Source organism: Oncorhynchus masou, unplaced genomic scaffold (genome assembly GCF_036934945.1).
Source record: "Oncorhynchus masou masou isolate Uvic2021 unplaced genomic scaffold, UVic_Omas_1.1 unplaced_scaffold_624, whole genome shotgun sequence".
In the NCBI taxonomy this organism is placed as follows: domain Eukaryota; kingdom Metazoa; phylum Chordata; class Actinopteri; order Salmoniformes; family Salmonidae; genus Oncorhynchus; species Oncorhynchus masou.
The window spans coordinates 199,729-222,228 of NW_027012671.1; the positions used below are offsets into that span (position 1 = coordinate 199,729).

At 46.2% G+C, this 22,500-nt stretch overlaps 1 protein-coding gene across 1 annotated transcript in view; it reads right to left on the reverse strand.

The window, feature by feature from the left end:
- The window catches only part of maml3 (mastermind-like transcriptional coactivator 3), a 252,078-nt gene that overhangs the window by 29,659 nt on the left and 199,919 nt on the right, over positions 1-22,500 (reverse strand). The gene's annotated exons all lie outside the window — the stretch shown is intronic.

Here is a 22,500-nt window from a genome sequence, read left to right on the forward strand (position 1 = left end):
AGGGTTATCTGTAGGGAGGAGAGAGGAGGAGAGGGTTATCTGTAGGGAGGAGAGAGGAGGAGAGAGGAGAGGGTTATCTGTAGGGAGGAGAGAGGAGGAGAGGGGAGAGGAGAGAGGAGGAGAGAGGAGGAGAGGGTTATCTGTAGGGAGGAGAGAGGAGGAGAGGGTTATCTGTAGGGAGGAGAGAGGAGGAGAGGGGAGAGGAGAGAGGAGGAGAGAGGAGGAGAGGGTTATCTGTAGGGAGGAGAGAGGAGGAGGAAGAGGAGGAGAGAGGAGGAGAGGGTTACCTGTAGGGAGGAGAGAGGAGGAGAGGGTTATCTGTAGGGAGGAGAGAGGAGGAGAGAGGAGAGGGTTATCTGTAGGGAGGAGAGAGGAGGAGAGAGGAGGAGAGGGTTATCTGTAGGGAGGAGAGAGGAGGAGAGGGTTACCTGTAGGGAGGAGAGGGTTACCTGTAGGGAGGAGAGAGGAGGAGAGGGTTATCTGTAGGGAGGAGAGAGGAGGAGGAAGAGGAGGAGAGGGTTACCTGTTGGGAGGAGAGAGGAGGAGAGGGTTATCTGTTGGGAGGAGAGAGGAGGAGAGGGTTATCTGTAGGGAGGAGAGGGTTACCTGTAGGGAGGAGAGAGGAGGAGAGGGTTATCTGTTGGGAGGAGAGAGGAGGAGAGGGTTATCTGTAGGGAGGAGAGGGTTACCTGTAGGGAGGAGAGAGGAGGAGAGGGTTATCTGTTGGGAGGAGAGAGGAGGAGAGGGTTATCTGTAGGGAGGAGAGGGTTACCTGTAGGGAGGAGAGAGGAGGAGAGGGTTATCTGTAGGGAGGAGAGAGGAGGAGGAAGAGGAGGAGAGGGTTACCTGTTGGGAGGAGAGAGGAGGAGAGGGTTATCTGTTGGGAGGAGAGAGGAGGAGAGGGTTATCTGTAGGGAGGAGAGGGTTACCTGTAGGGAGGAGAGAGGAGGAGAGGGTTATCTGTAGGGAGGAGAGAGGAGGAGGAAGAGGAGGAGAGGGTTACCTGTAGGGAGGAGAGGGTTACCTGTAGCGAGGAGAGAGGAGGAGAGGGTTATCTGTAGGGAGGAGAGAGGAGGAGGAAGAGGAGGAGAGGAGGAGAGGGTTATCTGTAGGGAGGAGAGAGGAGGAGAGAGGAGGAGGAAGAGGAGGAGAGGGTTATCTGTAGGGAGGAGAGAGGAGGAGAGAGGAGGAGAGAGGAGGAGAGGGTTATCTGTAGGGAGGAGAGAGGAGGAGAGAGGAGGAGAGGAGGAGAGGGTTATCTGTAGGGAGGAGGTGTTTTTGTATGAAGTGGAGGCTGTCTGGTTTATTGGTTTACGAGGTAGGGAGCACAGGTGTGTGTGTGTGTGTGTGTGTGTGTGTGTGTGTGTGTGTGTGTGTGTGTGTGTGTGTGTGTGTGTGTGTGTGTGTGTGTGTGTGTGTGTGTGTGTGTGTGTGTGATGGAGAGAGCATGTGTGTGTATGAGAGAAGACGATTGTGCGATTGTTCCTCTCATATGCAGCCAGCCGCACAAAGTGTGTGTGTGGTGTACACCTCTGTGTATGCTCTGCAGCCAAGGTGGAGTCACCTGTCCTATCCCCATGGTGACCACACTGCAGTAATATTATGGGCTTTGTTCTGCTGTCACACAAACACACTGAGACCGCACACTACCTTGCTCTCTGAACCTCACACACACAATAAGCCTCTCATAGAGGAAGAGAAATACACCATGTCTGGAGGAGGAGGAGGAGGAGGAGGAGAAACACACAATGTCTGGAGGAGGAGGAGGAGGAGGAGGAGAGTCACACCATGTCTGAAGGAGGAGGAGGAGAAACACACCATGTCTGGAGGAGGAGGAGAGAGGAGGAGAGAGGAGGAGGAGAGGGGAGGAGGAGGAGAAACACACCATGTCTGGAGGAGGAGGAGAAACACACCATGTCTGGAGGAGGAGGAGAGAGAGGAGGAGAGGATTGAGAGAGAGGAGGGGATGGAGGGAGAGAGGAGGAGGAGGGGATGAAGAGAGAGGGGAGGGGATGGAGGAGGAGGAGGAGGAAGAGGAGGAGAGAGGAGGAGAGAGGAGGAGGAGAGGGGAGGAGGAGGGGGAGAGAGGAGGAGGAGGAGGGAGAGAGAGAGAGAGAGGAGGAGGAGGAGAGAGAGAGAGAGAGGAGGAGGAGGAGAGAGAGAGGAGGAGGAGGAGGAGGAGAGAGAGAGGAGGAGGAGGAGGACGAGGAGAGAAACACACCATGTCTGGAGATGTAACATCTGTCAGGGTGGGATGGAGGGAGAGAGGAGGAGAGAGGGGGAGAGAGGAGGAGGAGAGAGAGAGAGGAGGAGAGTCTTTTTCACTCTGTCCCTCTTTACCCTGTGTCACTTCCTCTGTCTGTCTCTCTCTCCTCTCTATTCTATTCTCTCTCTCTCTCTCTCCTCACTATTCTATTCTATTCTCTCTCCTCTCTATTCTATTCTATTCTCTCTCTCTCTCTCTCCTCTCTATTCTATTCTCTCTCTCTCTCTCTCTCTCCTCTCTATTCTATTCTATTCTCTCTCTCTCTCTCCTCTCTATTCTATTCTCTCTCTCTCTCTCTCTCTCCTCACTATTCTATTCTCTCTCTCTCTCTCCTCTCTATTCTATTCTCTCCTCTCTATTCTATTCTATTCTCTCTCCTCTCTATTCTATTCTCTCTCTCTCTCTCTCCTCTCTATTCTATTCTCTCTCTCTCTCTCTCTCTCCTCACTATTCTATTCTCTCTCTCTCTCTCCTCTCTATTCTATTCTCTCTCTCTCTCTCCTCTCTATTCTATTCTCTCTCTCTCCTCTCTATTCTATTCTCTCTCTCTCTCCTCACTATTCTATTCTATTCTATTCTCTCTCTCTCTCTCCTCTCTATTCTATTCTATTCTATTCTCTCTTTCTCTCTCCTCTCTATTCTATTCTCTCTCTCTCTCTCTCTCTCTCGGTCTCTCTCTGTAAACATGTTGAATGTGTGTGAGATACTTTGTGATAATGTTGGTGTATTAAAACACACCATCTAACACGAGTATTACGCAACACAAGCACACACACGGACATACACACACACAACCTCGAGCAGATGGTGAAGCCAGACGTCACAGCTTCATTAAATACACACACTCCGGCAACTACACACATACTCCCCCGACACAAACACACACCGACAACTACACACATACTCCCCCGACACAAACACACACACACACCGACAACTACACACACACTCCAGCACACACACACACACACACACACACACACACACACACACACACACACACACACACACACACACACACACACACACACACACACACAAACACACACACAGTAAATAGAAACATTACAATGTACACACACCCTTCAACTAATACACTCCAACATCATCACACACATCCTCCTAACTCAGTTTAGGAAATTACAACAACTATCAACACACACTTCTGTCCCTGCACTCACACACTAGTCCCCTTTAATCTGTAGGGAGGGAGGACTCTATTTAATGTGTTGTAGAGAGAGACGAGGGTTGGTCTGTTTAATCTGTAGGGAGGGAGGACTCTATTTAATGTGTTGTAGAGAGAGAAGAGGGTTGGTCTGTTTAATCTGTAGGGAGGGAGGACTCTATTTAATGTGTTGTAGAGAGAAGAGGGTTGGTCTGTTTAATCTGTGGGGAGGGAGGACTATTTAATGTGTTGTAGAGAGAGACGAGGGTTGGTCTGTTTAATCTGTAGGGAGGGAGGACTCTATTTAATGTGTTGTAGAGAGAAGAGGGTTGGTCTGTTTAATCTGTAGGGAGGGAGGACTCTATTTAATGTGTTGTAGAGAGAGAAGAGGGTTGGTCTGTTTAATCTGTAGGGAGGGAGGACTCTATTTAATGTGTTGTAGAGAGAAGAGGGTTGGTCTGTTTAATCTGTAGGGAGGGAGGACTCTATTTAATGTGTTGTAGAGAGAGACGAGGGTTGGTCTGTTTAATCTGTAGGGAGGGAGGACTCTATTTAATGTGTTGTAGAGAGAAGAGGGTTGGTCTGTTTAATCTGTAGGGAGGGAGGACTCTATTTAATGTGTTGTAGAGAGAAGAGGGTTGGTCTGTTTAATCTGTAGGGAGGGAGGACTCTATTTAATGTGTTGTAGAGAGAGACGAGGGTTGGTCTGTTTAATCTGTAGGGAGGGAGGACTCTATTTAATGTGTTGTAGAGAGAAGAGGGTTGTTCTGTTTAATCTGTAGGGAGGGAGGACTCTATTTAATGTGTTGTAGAGAGAGACGAGGGCTGGTCTGTTTAATCCGTAGGGAGGGAGGACTCTATTTAATGTGTTGTAGAGAGAAGAGGGTTGGTCTGTTTAATCTAGTGCACTACTGGAACACTGTATAGCTAGTGTACTACTGGAACACTATTCCCTATATAGCTAGTGTACTACTGGAACACTATTCCCTATATAGCTAGTGCACTACTGGAACAATATTCCCTATATAGCTAGTGTACTACTGGAACACTATTCCCTATATAGCTAGTGTACTACTGGAACACTATTCCCTATATAGCTAGTGTACTACTGGAACACTATTCCCTATATAGCTAGTGTACTACTGGAACACTATTCCCTATATACAGTTGAAGCAGGAAAACGTAGGTTGGAGTCATTAAAGGAAATCTACTTTGTGCAGGACACCAGTCATTTTCCCAACAGTTGTTTACAGATTATTTCACTTATAATTCACTGTATCACAATTCCACTGGGTCAGAAGTTTACATCCACTAAGTTGACTGTGCCTTTAAACAGCTTGGAAAATTCCAGAGAGAGAGCGGGGTAGAGAGAGGTAGAGAGGGGTAGAGGTAGAGAGAGAGACAGGTAGAGAGATAGAGAGAGTGGTAGAGAGAGTGGTAGAGAGATAGAGAGAGTGGTAGAGAGAGAGGTAGAGAGAGAGAGGTAGAGAGAGAGACAGGTAGAGAGATAGAGGTAGAGAGATAGAGAGAGTGGTAGAGAGAGAGGTAGAGAGAGTGGTAGAGAGATAGAGAGAGTGGTAGAGAGAGAGATAGAGAGAGGGGTAGAGAGAGAGACAGGTAGAGAGATAGAAGTAGAGAGAGTGGTAGAGAGATAGAGAGAGTGGTAGAGAGAGAGGTAGAGAGAGAGAGGTAGAGAGAGAGACAGGTAGAGAGATAGAGGTAGAGAGAGGTAGAGAGATAGAGAGAGTGGTAGAGAGATAGAGAGGGGTAGAGAGAGAGACAGGTAGAGAGATAGAGGTAGAGAGATAGAGAGAGTGGTAGAGAGAGAGGTAGAGAGATAGAGAGAGTGGTAGAGAGAGGGGTAGAGAGAGAGGGATAGAGAGAGAGAGAGGTAGAGAGAGAGAGGTAGAGAGAGAGACAGGTAGAGAGAGAGGGGTAGAGAGAGAGATTACAGCAGGTGGATGGAGGAGTGCACCACCCTGAGAGAAGCCAGGTGTTACAGTATATGACACTGTTAAACTGTTACCATGGAAACCTGAAAGACACATACACAGAGAGAGAGAGAGGTGACACACACAATGAGCGCTGTGTGTTCTGTGGGCCTGGTGTGTGTTCTGTGTGTGCGTGAGCGTGCGTGTGTCACCTGTTGTGCTTCCGAGCCGTCAGTCAGATGTACAATTCTCAGCCTCCCTAATTAGATTACACACACACACACACACACACACACACACACACACACACACACACACACACACACACACACACACACACACACACACACACACACACACACAGGTCTTTCCTGTAGACTCCACATTAAACACGTACATGCTTCCTCATTAGTCAGTGGTCCTGTATTCCACATGTCTGTTTGTTAACGGGTGAATCAGCTCTAATATGGCTGAGACATGTGAGGATTCTGTCTGGTCCTCCACAGTCTATTATAGAGACATGTGATAGGAGGATTCTGTCTGGTCCTCCACAGTCTATTATAGAGACATGTGATAGGAGGATTCTGTCTGGTCCTCCACAGTCTATTATAGAGACATGTGATAGGAGGATTCTGTCTGGTCCTCCACAGTCTATTATAGAGACATGTGATAGGAGGATTCTGTCTGGTCCTCCACAGTCTATTATAGAGACATGTGATAGGAGGATTCTGTCTGGTCCTCCACAGTCTATTATAGAGAGATGTGATAGGAGGATTCTGTCTGGTCCTCCACAGTCTATTATAGAGACATGTGATAGGAGGATTCTGTCTGGTCCTCCACAGTCTATTATAGAGACATGTGATAGGAGGATTCTGTCTGGTCCTCCACAGTCTATTATAGAGACATGTGATAGGAGGATTCTGTCTGGTCCTCCACAGTCTATTATAGAGAGATGTGATAGGAGGATTCTGTCTGGTCCTCCACAGTCTATTATAGAGAGATGTGATAGGAGGATTCTGTCTGGTCCTCCACAGTCTATTATAGAGACATGTGATAGGAGGATTCTGTCTGGTCCTCCACAGTCTATTATAGAGAGATGTGATAGGAGGATTCTGTCTGGTCCTCCACAGTCTATTATAGAGAGATGTGATAGGAGGATTCTGTCTGGTCCTCCACAGTCTATTATAGAGACATGTGATAGGAGGATTCTGTCTGGTCCTCCACATTCTATTATAGAGACATGTGATAGGAGGATTCTGTCTGGTCCTCCACAGTCTATTATAGAGACATGTGATAGGAGGATTCTGTCTGGTCCTCCACAGTCTATTATAGAGACATGTGATAGGAGGATTCTGTCTGGTCCTCCACATTCTATTGGTTGAAACAACATTCTATTATAGAGAGATGTGATAGGAGGATTCTGTCTGGTCCTCCACAGTCTATTATAGAGACATGTGATAGGAGGATTCTGTCTGGTCCTCCACATTCTATTGGTTGAAACAACATTCTATTATAGAGAGATGTGATAGGAGGATTCTATCTGGTCCTCCACATTCTATTGGTTGAAACAACATTCTATTATAGAGAGATGTGATAGGAGGATTCTGTCTGGTCGCAGCACATTCTATTGGTTAAAACAATTTTGTAGAATCATTTAAATAGAACAACTGTTAAAGTTGTGAATCTGCTGTTGTTGTGTGTATCAGTTCAGAGACCATGTGTCACGGAACCAAACATCTCTTCACAACTATTGTTGCAACCTGCATGGTTCATTTCTCTGGTCCTTAAATGTAAATACACTTTTTTTTAAATTGTATCACAATTTTCTTTAAATCATTCCTTTGCCTTATTCCCCTTCCATGTTTTTGTGGGAATGATGAAGTCAGTTGGTTGTAATGTAGGACATCAGAGCATTTCACTATCGGAGAGTATTACCCGAAGGGGTGGGGCATATCAAACTGGGTACTCTGTTGGGGAGGGGGGTTCCCAGAGCTCTTCAATGTGTGTGTCTGTATGTCATGCATGTGAGCGGGTGGCTACCCCCCTTTGCTCTGGAGATGGTCTCTTCCTTCAGAGAGTGAAAGAGGAAGGAGAGAGAGTATTGCTGATGGGATTGTGTTAATAATTCAGAGAGTAGAAATCAAGGCTATTACACAGCTGTTAACGGAGGGGAGTGGCAGCATCATCCATCTATCCCTCCCTCCTTGATTCTCTCACTTCATCTGTCCCTCCCTCCCTCCCTCCCTCTCTCCCCCCCTCCCTCCCCTCCCTCCCTCCCCTCCCTCCCTCCCTCCCTCCCTCCCTCCCTCCCCCTCCCTCCCTCCCTCTCCCCCCCTCCCTCCTCGCTCAATCACTCAAGTCGATAGCTATTCTCCCTCTTCACTTGCATTATCTCTCCCTCCATCAAACAGCCCATCCCTCCTTCCTATTCTCCCTCTCTCTCTCATCCCTCCTTCCTATTCTCCCTCTCTCTCTCATCCCTCCTTCCTATTCTCCCTCTCTCTCTCATCCCTCCTTCCTATTCTCCCTCTCTCTCTCATCCCTCCTTCCTATTCTCCCTCTCATCCCTCCTTCCTATTCTCCCTCTCATCTCTCATCCCTATTCTCCCTCTCTCTCATCCCTCCTTCCTATTCTCCCTCTCTCTCTCATCCCTCCTTCCTATTCTCCCTCTCATCTCTCATCCCTATTCTCCCTCTCTCTCATCCCTCCTTCCTATTCTCCCTCTCTCTCTCATCCCTCCTTCCTATTCTCCCTCTCATCTCTCATCCCTATTCTCCCTCTCTCTCATCCCTCCTTCCTATTCTCCCTCTCCCTCTCATCCCTCCTTCCTATTCTCCCTCTAATATCTCTCATCCCTCCTTCCTATTCTCCCTCTAATATCTCTCATCCCTCCTTCCTATTCTCCCTCTCATCCCTCCTTCCTATTCTGCCTCTAATATCTCTCATCCCTTCTTCCTATTCTCCCTCTCATCCCTCCTTCCTATTCTCCCTCTAATATCTCTCATCCCTCCTTCCTATTCTCCCTCTCTCTCTCATCCCTCCTTCCTATTCTGCCTCTAATATCTCTCATCCCTCCTTCCTATTCTCCCTCTCCCTCTCATCCCTCCTTCCTATTCTCCCTCTAATATCTCTCATCCCTCCTTCCTATTCTCCCTCTCTCTCTCATCCCTCCTTCCTATTCTGCCTCTAATATCTCTCATCCCTCCTTCCTATTCTCCCTCTTATATCTCTCATCCCTCCTTCCTATTCTCTCTCTCATCCCTCCTTCCTATTCTGCCTCTAATATCTCTCATCCCTCCTTCCTATTCTCCCTCTAATATCTCTCATCCCTCCTTCCTATTCTCCCTCTCATCCCTCCTTCCTATTCTGCCTCTAATATCTCTCATCCCTTCTTCCTATTCTCCCTCTCATCCCTCCTTCCTATTCTCCCTCTTATATCTCTCATCCCTCCTTCCTATTCTCCCTCTTATATCTCTCATCCCTCCTTCCTATTCTCCCTCTTATATCTCTCATCCCTCCTTCCTATTCTGCCTCTTATATCTCTCATCCCTCCTTCCTATTCTCCCTCTTATATCTCTCATCCCTCCTTCCTATTCTGCCTCTTATATCTCTCATCCCTCCTTCCTATTCTGCCTCTTATATCTCTCATCCCTCCTTCCTATTCTCCCTCTTATATCTCTCATCCCTCCTTCCTATTCTCCCTCATATCTCTCATCCCTCCTTCCTATTCTCCCTCTTATATCTCTCATCCCTCCTTCCTATTCTGCCTCTTATATCTCTCATCCCTCCTTCCTATTCTCCCTCTTATATCTCTCATCCCTCCTTCCTATTCTGCCTCTTATATATCTCATCCCTCCTTCCTATTCTGCCTCTTATATATCTCATCCCTCCTTCCTATTCTGCCTCTTATATATCTCATCCCTCCTTCCTATTCTGCCTCTTATATATCTCATCCCTCCTCCCTATTCTCCCTCATATCTCTCATCCCTCCTTCCTATTCTCCCTCTAATATCTCTCATCCCTCCTTCCTATTCTCCCTCATATCTCTCATCCCTCCTTCCTATTCTCCCTCTTATATCTCTCATCCCTCCTTCCTATTCTCCCTCATATCTCTCATCCCTCCTTCCTATTCTCCCTCTTATATCTCTCATCCCTCCTTCCTATTCTGCCTCTTATATCTCTCATCCCTCCTTCCTATTCTCCCTCTTATATCTCTCATCCCTCCTTCCTATTCTGCCTCTTATATCTCTCATCCCTCCTTCGTATTCTGCCTCTTATATCTCTCATCCCTCCTTCCTATTCTCCCTCTCTCTCATCCCTCCTTCCTATTCTCCCTCTCTCTCATCCCTCCTTCCTATTCTGCCTCTTATATCTCTCATCCCTCCTTCCTATTCTGCCTCTTATATCTCTCATCCCTCCTTCCTATTCTCCCTCTCTCTCATCCCTCCTTCCTATTCTCCCTCTTATATCTCTCATCCCTCCTTCGTATTCTCCCTCTTATATCTCTCATCCCTCCTTCCTATTCTCCCTCTCTCTCATCCCTCCTTCCTATTCTCCCTCTTATATCTCTCATCCCTCCTTCCTATTCTCCCTCATATCTCTCATCCCTATTCTCCCTCATATCTCTCATCCCTCCTTCCTATTCTCCCTCTTATATCTCTCATCCCTCCTTCCTATTCTCACTCTCTCTCATCCCTCCTTCCTATTCTCCCTCTTATATCTCTCATCCCTTCTTCCTATTCTCCCTCTAATATCTCTCATCCCTCCTTCCTATTCTCCCTCATATCTCTCATCCCTCCTTCCTATTCTCCCTCTTATATCTCTCATCCCTCCTTCCTATTCTCCCTCTAATATCTCTCATCCCTCCTTCCTATTCTGCCTCTTATATCTCTCATCCCTCCTTCCTATTCTCCCTCTAATATCTCTCATCCCTCCTTCCTATTCTCCCTCTAATATCTCTCATCCCTTCTTCCTATTCTCCCTCTCATCCCTCCTTCCTATTCTCCCTCTCATCCCTCCTTCCTATTCTGCCTCTTATATCTCTCATCCCTCCTTCCTATTCTCCCTCTAATATCTCTCATCCCTCCTTCCTATTCTCCCTCTAATATCTCTCATCCCTTCTTCCTATTCTCCCTCTCATCCCTCCTTCCTATTCTCCCTCTCATCCCTCCTTCCTATTCTCCCTCTAATATCTCTCATCCCTCCTTCCTATTCTCCCTCTAATATCTCTCATCCCTCCTTCCTATTCTCCCTCTCATCCCTCCTTCCTATCTCCCTCTCATCCCTCCTTCGTATTCTCCCTCTAATATCTCTCATCCCTCCTTCCTATTCTCCCTCTCATCCCTCCTTCCTATTCTCCCTCTAATATCTCTCATCCCTCCTTCGTATTCTCCCTCTAATATCTCTCATCCCTCCTTCCTATTCTCCCTCTCATCCCTCCTTCCTATTCTCCCTCATATCTCTCATCCCTCCTTCCTATTCTCCCTCTCCCTCTCTCTCTCATCCCTCCTTCCTATTCTCCCTCTAATATCTCTCATCCCTCCTTCCTATTCTCCCTCTAATATCTCTCATCCCTCCTTCCTATTCTCCCTCTTATATCGCTCATCCCTCCTTCCTATTCTGCCTCTTATATCTCTCATCCCTCCTTCCTATTCTCCCTCTAATATCTCTCATCCCTCCTTCCTATTCTCCCTCTAATATCTCTCATCCCTTCTTCCTATTCTCCCTCTCATCCCTCCTTCCTATTCTCCCTCTCATCCCTCCTTCCTATTCTGCCTCTTATATCTCTCATCCCTCCTTCCTATTCTCCCTCTAATATCTCTCATCCCTCCTTCCTATTCTCCCTCTAATATCTCTCATCCCTTCTTCCTATTCTCACTCTCATCCCTCCTTCCTATTCTCCCTCTCATCCCTCCTTCCTATTCTCCCTCTAATATCTCTCATCCCTCCTTCCTATTCTCCCTCTAATATCTCTCATCCCTCCTTCGTATTCTCCCTCTAATATCTCTCATCCCTCCTTCCTTTTCTCCCTCTCATCCCTCCTTCCTATTCTCCCTCTCATCCCTCCTTCGTATTCTCCCTCTAATATCTCTCATCCCTCCTTCCTATTCTCCCTCTCATCCCTCCTTCCTATTCTCCCTCTAATATCTCTCATCCCTCCTTCGTATTCTCCCTCTAATATCTCTCATCCCTCCTTCCTATTCTCCCTCTCATCCCTCCTTCCTATTCTGCCTCTTATATCTCTCATCCCTCCTTCCTATTCTCCCTCTTATATCTCTCATCCCTCCTTCCTATTCTGCCTCTTATATCTCTCATCCCTCCTTCCTATTCTCCCTCATATCTCTCATCCCTCCTTCCTATTCTCCCTCTTATATCTCTCATCCCTCCTTCCTATTCTGCCTCTTATATCTCTCATCCCTCCTTCCTATTCTCCCTCTTATATCTCTCATCCCTCCTTCCTATTCTGCCTCTTATATCTCTCATCCCTCCTTCGTATTCTGCCTCTTATATCTCTCATCCCTCCTTCCTATTCTCCCTCTCTCTCATCCCTCCTTCCTATTCTCCCTCTCTCTCATCCCTCCTTCCTATTCTGCCTCTTATATCTCTCATCCCTCCTTCCTATTCTGCCTCTTATATCTCTCATCCCTCCTTCCTATTCTCCCTCTCTCTCATCCCTCCTTCCTATTCTCCCTCTTATATCTCTCATCCCTCCTTCGTATTCTCCCTCTTATATCTCTCATCCCTCCTTCCTATTCTCCCTCTCTCTCATCCCTCCTTCCTATTCTCCCTCTTATATCTCTCATCCCTCCTTCCTATTCTCCCTCATATCTCTCATCCCTATTCTCCCTCATATCTCTCATCCCTCCTTCCTATTCTCCCTCTTATATCTCTCATCCCTCCTTCCTATTCTCACTCTCTCTCATCCCTCCTTCCTATTCTCCCTCTTATATCTCTCATCCCTTCTTCCTATTCTCCCTCTAATATCTCTCATCCCTCCTTCCTATTCTCCCTCATATCTCTCATCCCTCCTTCCTATTCTCCCTCTTATATCTCTCATCCCTCCTTCCTATTCTCCCTCTAATATCTCTCATCCCTCCTTCCTATTCTGCCTCTTATATCTCTCATCCCTCCTTCCTATTCTCCCTCTAATATCTCTCATCCCTCCTTCCTATTCTCCCTCTAATATCTCTCATCCCTTCTTCCTATTCTCCCTCTCATCCCTCCTTCCTATTCTCCCTCTCATCCCTCCTTCCTATTCTGCCTCTTATATCTCTCATCCCTCCTTCCTATTCTCCCTCTAATATCTCTCATCCCTCCTTCCTATTCTCCCTCTAATATCTCTCATCCCTTCTTCCTATTCTCCCTCTCATCCCTCCTTCCTATTCTCCCTCTCATCCCTCCTTCCTATTCTCCCTCTAATATCTCTCATCCCTCCTTCCTATTCTCCCTCTAATATCTCTCATCCCTCCTTCCTATTCTCCCTCTCATCCCTCCTTCCTATTCTCCCTCTCATCCCTCCTTCGTATTCTCCCTCTAATATCTCTCATCCCTCCTTCCTATTCTCCCTCTCATCCCTCCTTCCTATTCTCCCTCTAATATCTCTCATCCCTCCTTCGTATTCTCCCTCTAATATCTCTCATCCCTCCTTCCTATTCTCCCTCTCATCCCTCCTTCCTATTCTCCCTCATATCTCTCATCCCTCCTTCCTATTCTCCCTCTCCCTCTCTCTCTCATCCCTCCTTCCTATTCTCCCTCTAATATCTCTCATCCCTCCTTCCTATTCTCCCTCTAATATCTCTCATCCCTCCTTCCTATTCTCCCTCTTATATCGCTCATCCCTCCTTCCTATTCTGCCTCTTATATCTCTCATCCCTCCTTCCTATTCTCCCTCTAATATCTCTCATCCCTCCTTCCTATTCTCCCTCTAATATCTCTCATCCCTTCTTCCTATTCTCCCTCTCATCCCTCCTTCCTATTCTCCCTCTCATCCCTCCTTCCTATTCTGCCTCTTATATCTCTCATCCCTCCTTCCTATTCTCCCTCTAATATCTCTCATCCCTCCTTCCTATTCTCCCTCTAATATCTCTCATCCCTTCTTCCTATTCTCACTCTCATCCCTCCTTCCTATTCTCCCTCTCATCCCTCCTTCCTATTCTCCCTCTAATATCTCTCATCCCTCCTTCCTATTCTCCCTCTAATATCTCTCATCCCTCCTTCGTATTCTCCCTCTAATATCTCTCATCCCTCCTTCCTTTTCTCCCTCTCATCCCTCCTTCCTATTCTCCCTCTCATCCCTCCTTCGTATTCTCCCTCTAATATCTCTCATCCCTCCTTCCTATTCTCCCTCTCATCCCTCCTTCCTATTCTCCCTCTAATATCTCTCATCCCTCCTTCGTATTCTCCCTCTAATATCTCTCATCCCTCCTTCCTATTCTCCCTCTCATCCCTCCTTCCTATTCTCCCTCATATCTCTCATCCCTCCTTCCTATTCTCCCTCTAATATCTCTCATTCCTCCTTCCTATTCTCCCTCTCATCCCTCCTTCCTATTCTCCCTCTCATCCCTCCTTCCTATTCTCCCTCTCATCCCTCCTTCCTATTCTCCCTCTCATCCCTCCTTCCTATTCTCCCTCATATCTCTCATCCCTCCTTCGTATTCTCCCTCTAATATCTCTCATCCCTCCTTCCTATTCTCCCTCTAATATCTCTCATTCCTCCTTCCTATTCTCCCTCTCATCCCTCCTTCCTATTCTACCTCTCATCCCTCCTTCCTATTCTCCCTCTCATCCCTCCTTCCTATTCTCCCTCATATCTCTCATCCCTCCTTCCTATTCTCCCTCTAATATCTCTCATCCCTCCTTCCTATTCTCCCTCTCATCCCTCCTTCCTATTCTCCCTCTCATCCCTCCTTCCTATTCTCCCTCTCATCCCTCCTTCCTATTCTCCCTCTCATCCCTCCTTCGTATTCTCCCTCTAATATCTCTCATCCCTCCTTCCTATTCTCCCTCTTATATCTCTCATCCCTCCTTCCTATTCTCCCTCTTATATCTCTCATCCCTCCTTCCTATTCTGCCTCTTATATCTCTCATCCCTCCTTCCTATTCTCCCTCTTATATCTCTCATCCCTCCTTCCTATTCTGCCTCTTATATCTCTCATCCCTCCTTCCTATTCTCCCTCTCATCCCTCCTTCGTATTCTCCCTCTCATCCCTCCTTCCTATTCTCCCTCTCATCCCTCCTTCCTATTCTCCCTCTTATATCTCTCATCCCTCCTTCGTATTCTCCCTCTAATATCTCTCATCCCTCCTTCGTATTCTCCGTCTTATATCTCTCATCCCTCCTTCCTATTCTCCCTCTCATCCCTCCTTCCTATTCTCCCTCTCATCCCTCCTTCCTATTCTCCCTCTTATATCTCTCATCCCTCCTTCGTATTCTCCCTCTTATATCTCTCATCCCTCCTTCGTATTCTCCCTCTAATATCTCTCATCCCTCCTTCCTATTCTCCCTCTCATCCCTCCTTCCTATTCTCCCTCTCATCCCTCCTTCCTATTCTGCCTCTTATATCTCTCATCCCTCCTTCCTATTCTCCCTCTCATCCCTCCTTCGTATTCTCCCTCTAATATCTCTCATCCCTCCTTCCTATTCTCCCTCTCATCCCTCCTTCCTATTCTCCCTCTTATATCTCTCATCCCTCCTTCGTATTCTCCCTCTAATATCTCTCATCCCTCCTTCGTATTCTCCGTCTTATATCTCTCATCCCTCCTTCCTATTCTCCCTCTCATCCCTCCTTCCTATTCTCCCTCTCATCCCTCCTTCCTATTCTCCCTCTTATATCTCTCATCCCTCCTTCCTATTCTCCCTCTTATATCTCTCATCCCTCCTTCGTATTCTCCCTCTAATATCTCTCATCCCTCCTTCCTATTCTCCCTCTCATCCCTCCTTCCTATTCTCCCTCTCATCCCTCCTTCCTATTCTCCCTCTTATATCTCATCCCTCCTTCCTATTCTCCCTCTCATCCCTCCTTCCTATTCTGCCTCTTATATCTCTCATCCCTCCTTCCTATTCTCCCTCTTATATCTCTCATCCCTCCTTCCTATTCTGCCTCTTATATCTCTCATCCCTCCTTCCTATTCTGCCTCTTATATCTCTCATCCATCCTTCCTATTCTGCCTCTTATATCTCTCATCCCTCCTTCCTATTCTCCCTCTTATATCTCTCATCCCTCCTTCCTATTCTCCCTCTTATATCTCTCATCCCTCCTTCCTATTCTCCCTCTTATATCTCATCCCTCCTTCCTATTCTCCCTCTAATATCTCTCATCCCTCCTTCCTATTCTGCCTCTTATATCTCTCATCCCTCCTTCCTATTCTGCCTCTCTCTCATCCCTCCTTCCTATTCTCCCTCTCATCCCTCCTTCCTATTCTGCCTCTTATATCTCTCATCCCTCCTTCCTATTCTGCCTCTTATATCTCTCATCCCTCCTTCCTATTCTGCCTCTCTCTCATCCCTCCTTCCTATTCTGCCTCTTATATCTCTCATCCCTCCTTCCTATTCTCCCTCATATCTCTCATCCATCCCTCGCTATTCTCCCTCTAAAATCTCTCAATCTCTCCTTCCTCTTACCTCCTGTACACCTCCCTCTCCTCTCCCCTCCTCTTACCTACAATACACCTCCCTCTCCTCTCCCCTCCTCTTACCTACCGTACACCTCCCTCTCCTCTCCCCTCCTCTTACCTACCGTTCACCTCCCTCTCCTCTCCCCTCCTCTTACCTACAATACACCTCCCTCTCCTCCCCTCTTACCTACCGTACACCTCCCTCTCCTCTCCCCTCCTCTTACCTACCGTACACCTCCCTCTCCTCTCCCCTCCTCTTACCTACCGTACACCTCCCTCTCCTCTCCCCTCCTCTTACCTACTGTACACCTCCCTCTCCTCTCCTCCCCTCCTCTTACCTACCGTACACCTCCCTCTCCTCTCCCCTCCTCTTACCTACAGTACACCTCCCTCTCCTCTCCCCCTCCTCTTACCTACCGTACACCTCCCTCTCCTCTCCCCTCCTCTTACCTACCGTACACCTCCCTCTCCTCTCCCCTCCTCTTACCTACCGTACACCTCCCTCTCCTCTCCCCTCCTCTTACCTACCGTACACCTCCCTCTCCTCTCCCTCCTCTTACCTACCGTACACCTCCCTCTCCTCTCCCCTCCTCTTACCTATCGTACACCTCCCTCTCCTCTCCCCTCCTCTTACCTACCGTACACCTCCCTCTCCTCTCCCCTCCTCTTACCTACCGTACACCTCCCTCTCATCTCCCCTCCTCCCTTCTTACCTACTGTAAACCTCCCTCTCCTCTCCTCCCTTCTTACCTACTGTAAACCTCCCTCTCCTCTCCTCCCCTCTTACCTACTGTACTCCTCCCTCCCTCTCCTCTCCTCTTACCTACTGTACACCTCCCTCTCCTCTCCTCCCCAGTCAAATACCCTCATTACTCCTCCACTCCTCTCTATCTCTGCAGGGCATAATGTGCTACAGTAGGTCCATATCTCTCTTCCCCTCCCTCCCTCCCTAGTAGTATCAGAGAGGTCTGCTATAGGGCCACCTATCTCCCTCCCTCTCTCACTCCCTCCCTCACTGCCTCTTCTCCATCCCTTCATCCACCTCCAAGGAGATCAATATATCTCTGTCCCTCTCTCTCTCTTTCTCTCTCTGTATCTCTCTCTTGTTATCTCTATCTATCTCTCTTTCTCTCTCTCTCTCTCCATCCCTTCATCCACCTCTAAGGAGATCGATATATCACTCTCTCCTCTCTCTTTCTGTCTCTCTCTCTCTCTCCCTCTCTCTCGCTCCATCCCTTCATCCACCTTCAAGGAGATCAATATATCACTCTCTCTCTCTCTCCTCTCTCCATCCCTTCATCCACCTCCAAGGAGATCAATATATCACTCTCTCCTCTCTCCATCCCTTCATCCACCTCCAAGGAGATCAATATATCACTCTCTCCTCTCTCTCTCTCTGTCTCTCTTTCTCTCCATCCCTTCATCCACCTCCAAGGAGATCAATATATCACTCTCTCTCTCCTCTCTTCATCCCTTCATCCACCTCCAAGGAGAGTCATGTCTGCCTACGGCGGCCTTTCTCAATAGCAAGGCTATGCTCACTGAGTCTGTACATAGTCAAAGCTTTCCTTAAGTTTGGGTCAGTCACAGTGGTCAGGTATTCTGCCGCTGTATACTCTCTGTTTAGGGCCAAATAACATTCTAGTTTGCTCTGTTTTTGTTAATACTTTCCAATGTGTCAAGTAATTATCTTTTTGTTTTCTCATGATTTGGTTGTGCCTCTCGCTCTCTCACACTACTTGCTTCTCTCTCTCTCTCACGCTACCTGCCTCTCTCTGTCTCTATCTCTCTCTCACTCGACCTGCCTCTCTCTCTCTCACTCTACCTGCCTCTCTCTCTCTCACTCTACCTGCCTCTCTCTCTCTCACTCTACCTGCCTCTCTCTCTCACTCTACCTGCCTCTCTCTCTCACTCTACCTGCCTCTCTCTCTCTCACTCTACCTGCCTATCTCTCTCTCACTCTACCTGCCTCTCTCTGTCTCACTCTACCTGCCTCTCTCTGTCTCTATCTCTCTCACTCTACCTGCCTCTCTCTCTCATGCTACCTGCCTCACTCTCTCTCTCTCGCTCTCTCTCTCACTTTACCTGCCTCTCTCTGTCTCTCTCTCTCTCTCACTTTACCTGCCTCTCTCTCTCTACCTGCCTCTCTCTCTCATGCTACATGCCTCTCTCTCTCACTCTACCTGCCCCTCTCTCTCTCTCACTCTACCTGCCTCTCTCTGCCTCTCTCTCTCTCTCTCTCTCTCTACCACCAGTACCTCTATCTTTATACATCATTAATCTCCTTTCTATCTTTATGTCCCTAAATCCTGCTACCTTCTACCTCCTACAGCCACTCTGCCTTTTATCATCATTTGTCCCCCTCCACCTCCCTCCTTCCCTGTTCTATCACTCTGAGAGAGAGAGCGAGAGAGAGAGCGAGAGAGAGAGCAAGAGAGAAAGTGAGAGAGAGAGAGGTGTAGAGAGAGAGAGAAAGGTGTCGAGAGAGAGAGAGGTGTAGAATGGTAGAGAGAGAGACAAAGAGAGAGAGACAAAGAGACAAAGTGTGAGAGAGAGAGAGAGAGACAGAGAGACAGACAGAGAGAGAGAGAGAGAGAGACAGAGAGAGAGAGAGAGAGAGAGAGACAGAGACAGAGAGAGAGAGACAGAGACAGAGACAGAGAGAGAGACAGAGAGACAGAGAGAGACAGAGAGACAGAGAGAGAGAGAGAGAGATGGGTAAACCACCTCCAATCTTTTTGGCTCTATAACAAAGAATAAAGAGCCAAAACATACACATGATCAAATACAGATCTTAGAATCAACTATTAAAGACTACCAGAACCCACTGGATTCTCAATTACATTGAATGAGTTACAGGACAAAATAAAAACCCTCCAACCCAAAAAGGCCTGTGGTGTTGATGGTATCCTCAATGAAATGATCAAATATACAGACAACAAATTCCAATTGGCTATACTAGAACTCTTTAACATCATCCTTAGCTCTGGCATCTTCCCCAATATTTGGAACCAAGGACTGATCACCCCAATCCACAAACGTGGAGACAAATTTGACCCCAATAACTACATTTCCTCAATGAAAACAATGTAATGAGCAAATGTCAAATTGGCTTTTTACCAAATTACCGTACAAGAAACCATGTATTCACCCCGCACACCCTAATTGACAACCAAACAAACAAACCAAAACAAAGGCAAAGTCTTCTCATGCTTTGTTGATTTCAAAAAAGCCTTCGACTCAATTTGGCATGAGGGTCTGCTATACAAACTGATGGAAAGTGGTGTTGGGGGTGAAACATACGACATTATAAAATCCATGTACACAAACAAGTGTGCGGTTAAAATTGGCAAAAAACAAACAAATTTCTTCACACAGGGTCGTGGGGTTAGACAGGGATGCAGCTTAAGCCCCACCATCTTCAACATATATATCAATGAACTGGCGAGGGCACTAGAAAAGTCTGCAGCACCCGGCCTCACCCTGCTAGAATCCAAAGTCAAATGTCTACTGTTTGCTGATGATCTGGTGCTTCTGTCACCAACCAAGGAGGGCCGACAGCAGCACCTAGATCTTCTGCACAGATTCTGTCAGACCTGGGCCCTGACAGTAAATCTCAGTAAGACCAAAATAATGGTGTTCCAAAAAAGTTCCAGTCACCAGGACCACAAATACAAATTTCATTGAGACACTGTTGCCCTAGAGCACACCAACAACTCTACATACCTTGGCCTAAACATCAGCGCCACAGGTAACTTCCACAAAGCTGTGAACGATCTAAGAGACAAGGCAAGAAGGGCATTCTATGCCATCAAAAGGAACATACATTTCAACATACCAATTAGGATCAGGCTAAAAATACTTGAATCAGTCATAGAGCCCATTGCCCTTTATGGTTGTGAGGTCTGGGGTCCGCTCACCAACCAAGACTTCACAAAATGGGACAAACACCAAATTGAGACTCTGCAGGCAGAATTCTGCAAAAATATCCTCCGTGTACAACGTAGAACACCAAATAATGCATGCAGAGCAGAATTAGGCCGATACCCACTAATGATCAAAATCCAGAAAAGAGCGGTAAAATTCTATAACCACCTAAAAGGAAGCGATTCCCAAACCTTCCATAACAAAGCCATCACCTACAGAGAGATTAACCTGGAGAAGAGTCCCCTAAGCAAGCTGGTCCTGGGGCTCTGTTCACAAACACAAACACTCCCTACAGAGCCCCAGGACAACAGCACAATTAGACCCAACCAAATCATGAGAAAACAAAAAGATAATTACTTGACACATTGGAAAGACTCAGCGAGCATAGCCTTGCTATTGAGAACGGCCGCCGTAGGCAGACATGGCTCTCAAGAGAAGACAGGCTATGTGCTCACTGCCCACAAAATGAGGTGGAAACTGAGCTGCACTTCCTAACCTCCTGCCCAATGTATGACCATATTAGAGAGACATATTTCCCTCAGATTACACAGATCCACAAAGAATTCGAAAACAAATCCAATTTTGAAAAACTCCCATATCTACTGGGTGAAATTCCACAGTGTGCCATCACAGCAGCAAGATTTGTGACCTGTTGCCACGAGAAAAGGGCAACCAGTGAAGAACACACACCATTGTAAATACAACCCATATCTATGCTTATTTATTTTATCTTGTGTCCTTTACCGTTTGTACATTGTTAAAACACTGTATATATATATAATATGACATTTGTAATGTCTTTATTGTTTTGAAACTTCTGTATGTGTAATGTTTACTGTTAATTTTTGTTTATTTCACTTTATATATTCACTTTATATATTATCTACCTCACTTGCTTTGGCAATGTTAACACATGATTCCCATGCCAATAAAGCCCTTGAATTGAATTGAATTGAGAGAGACAAAGGGAGAGAGAGAACCAGACAAATGACTATAGTCCAAGTTCCTGTATATAGCTCCATACTACAGTATAGTTCCTGTATATAGCTCCATACTACAGTATAGTTCCTGTATATAGCTACAAACTACAATATAGTTACTGTATATTGCAACATACTACAGTATAGTTCCTGTATATAGCTACATACTACAGTATAGTTCCTGTATATAGCTACATACTACAGTATAGTTCCTGTATATAGCTACATACTACAGTATAGTTCCTGTATATAGCTACATACTACAGTATAGTTCCTGTATATAGCTACATACTACAGTATAGTTCCTGTATATAGCTACATACTACAGTATAGTTCCTGTATATAGCTACATACTACAGTATAGTTCCTGTATATAGCTACATACTACAGTATAGTTCCTGTATATAGTTACATACTACAGTATAGTTCCTGTGTATAGCTACATACTACAGTATAGTTCCTGTATATAGCTACATACTACAGTATAGTTCCTGTATATAGCTACATACTACAGTATAGTTCCTGTATATAGCTACATACTACAGTATAGTTCCTGTATATAGCTACATACTACAGTATAGTTCCTGTATATAGCTACATACTACAGTATAGTTCCTGTATATAGCTACATACTACAGTATAGTTCCTGTATATAGCTACATACTACAGTATAGTTCCTGTATATAGCTACATACTACAGTATAGTTCCTGTATATAGCTACATACTACAGTATAGTTCCTGTATATAGCTCCATACTACAGTATAGTTCCTGTATATAGCTACATACTACAGTATAGTTCCTGTATATAGTTACATACTACAGTATAGTTCCTGTATATAGCTACATACTACAGTATAGTTCCTGTATATAGTTACATACTACAGTATAGTTCCTGTATATAGCTACATACTACAGTATAGTTCCTGTATATAGCTACATACTACAGTATAGTTCCTGTATATAGCTACATACTACAGTATAGTTCCTGTATATAGCTACATACTACAGTATAGTTCCTGTATATAGCTACATACTACAGTATTGACTACAGAAGGCTGAAATGGTGCTGGGTGATGAAATGATGAAATCTGGTGTGAAAATAAGAAATGGCTTTGAAAGGGTTGGAGTGGAGAGACATCTCTAATCCTGGACTGGCTTATTACATTATCACTCTACTATCTCTCTCTGGTTCTCCCTCTACTATCTCTCTCTGGTTCTCCCTCTATCACTCCACTATCTCTCTCTGGTTCTCCCTCTATCACTCTACTATCTCTCTCTGGTTCTCCCTCTACTATCTCTCTCTGGTTCTCCCTCTATCACTCCACTATCTCTCTCTGGTTCTCCCTCTATCCCTCTACTATCTTTCTCTGGTTCTCCCTCCATCCCTCTACTATCTATCTCTGGTTCTCCCTCTATCCCTCTACTATCTCTCTGGTTCTCCTTCTATCACTCTACTGTCTCTCCCTCTATCACTCTACTGTCTCTCTCTGGTTCTCCCTCTATCACTCTACTATCTCTCTCTGGTTCTCCCTCTATAACTACTATCTCTCTCTGGTTCTCCCTCTATAACTACTATCTCTCTCTGGTTCTCCCTCTATCACTCTACTATCTCTCT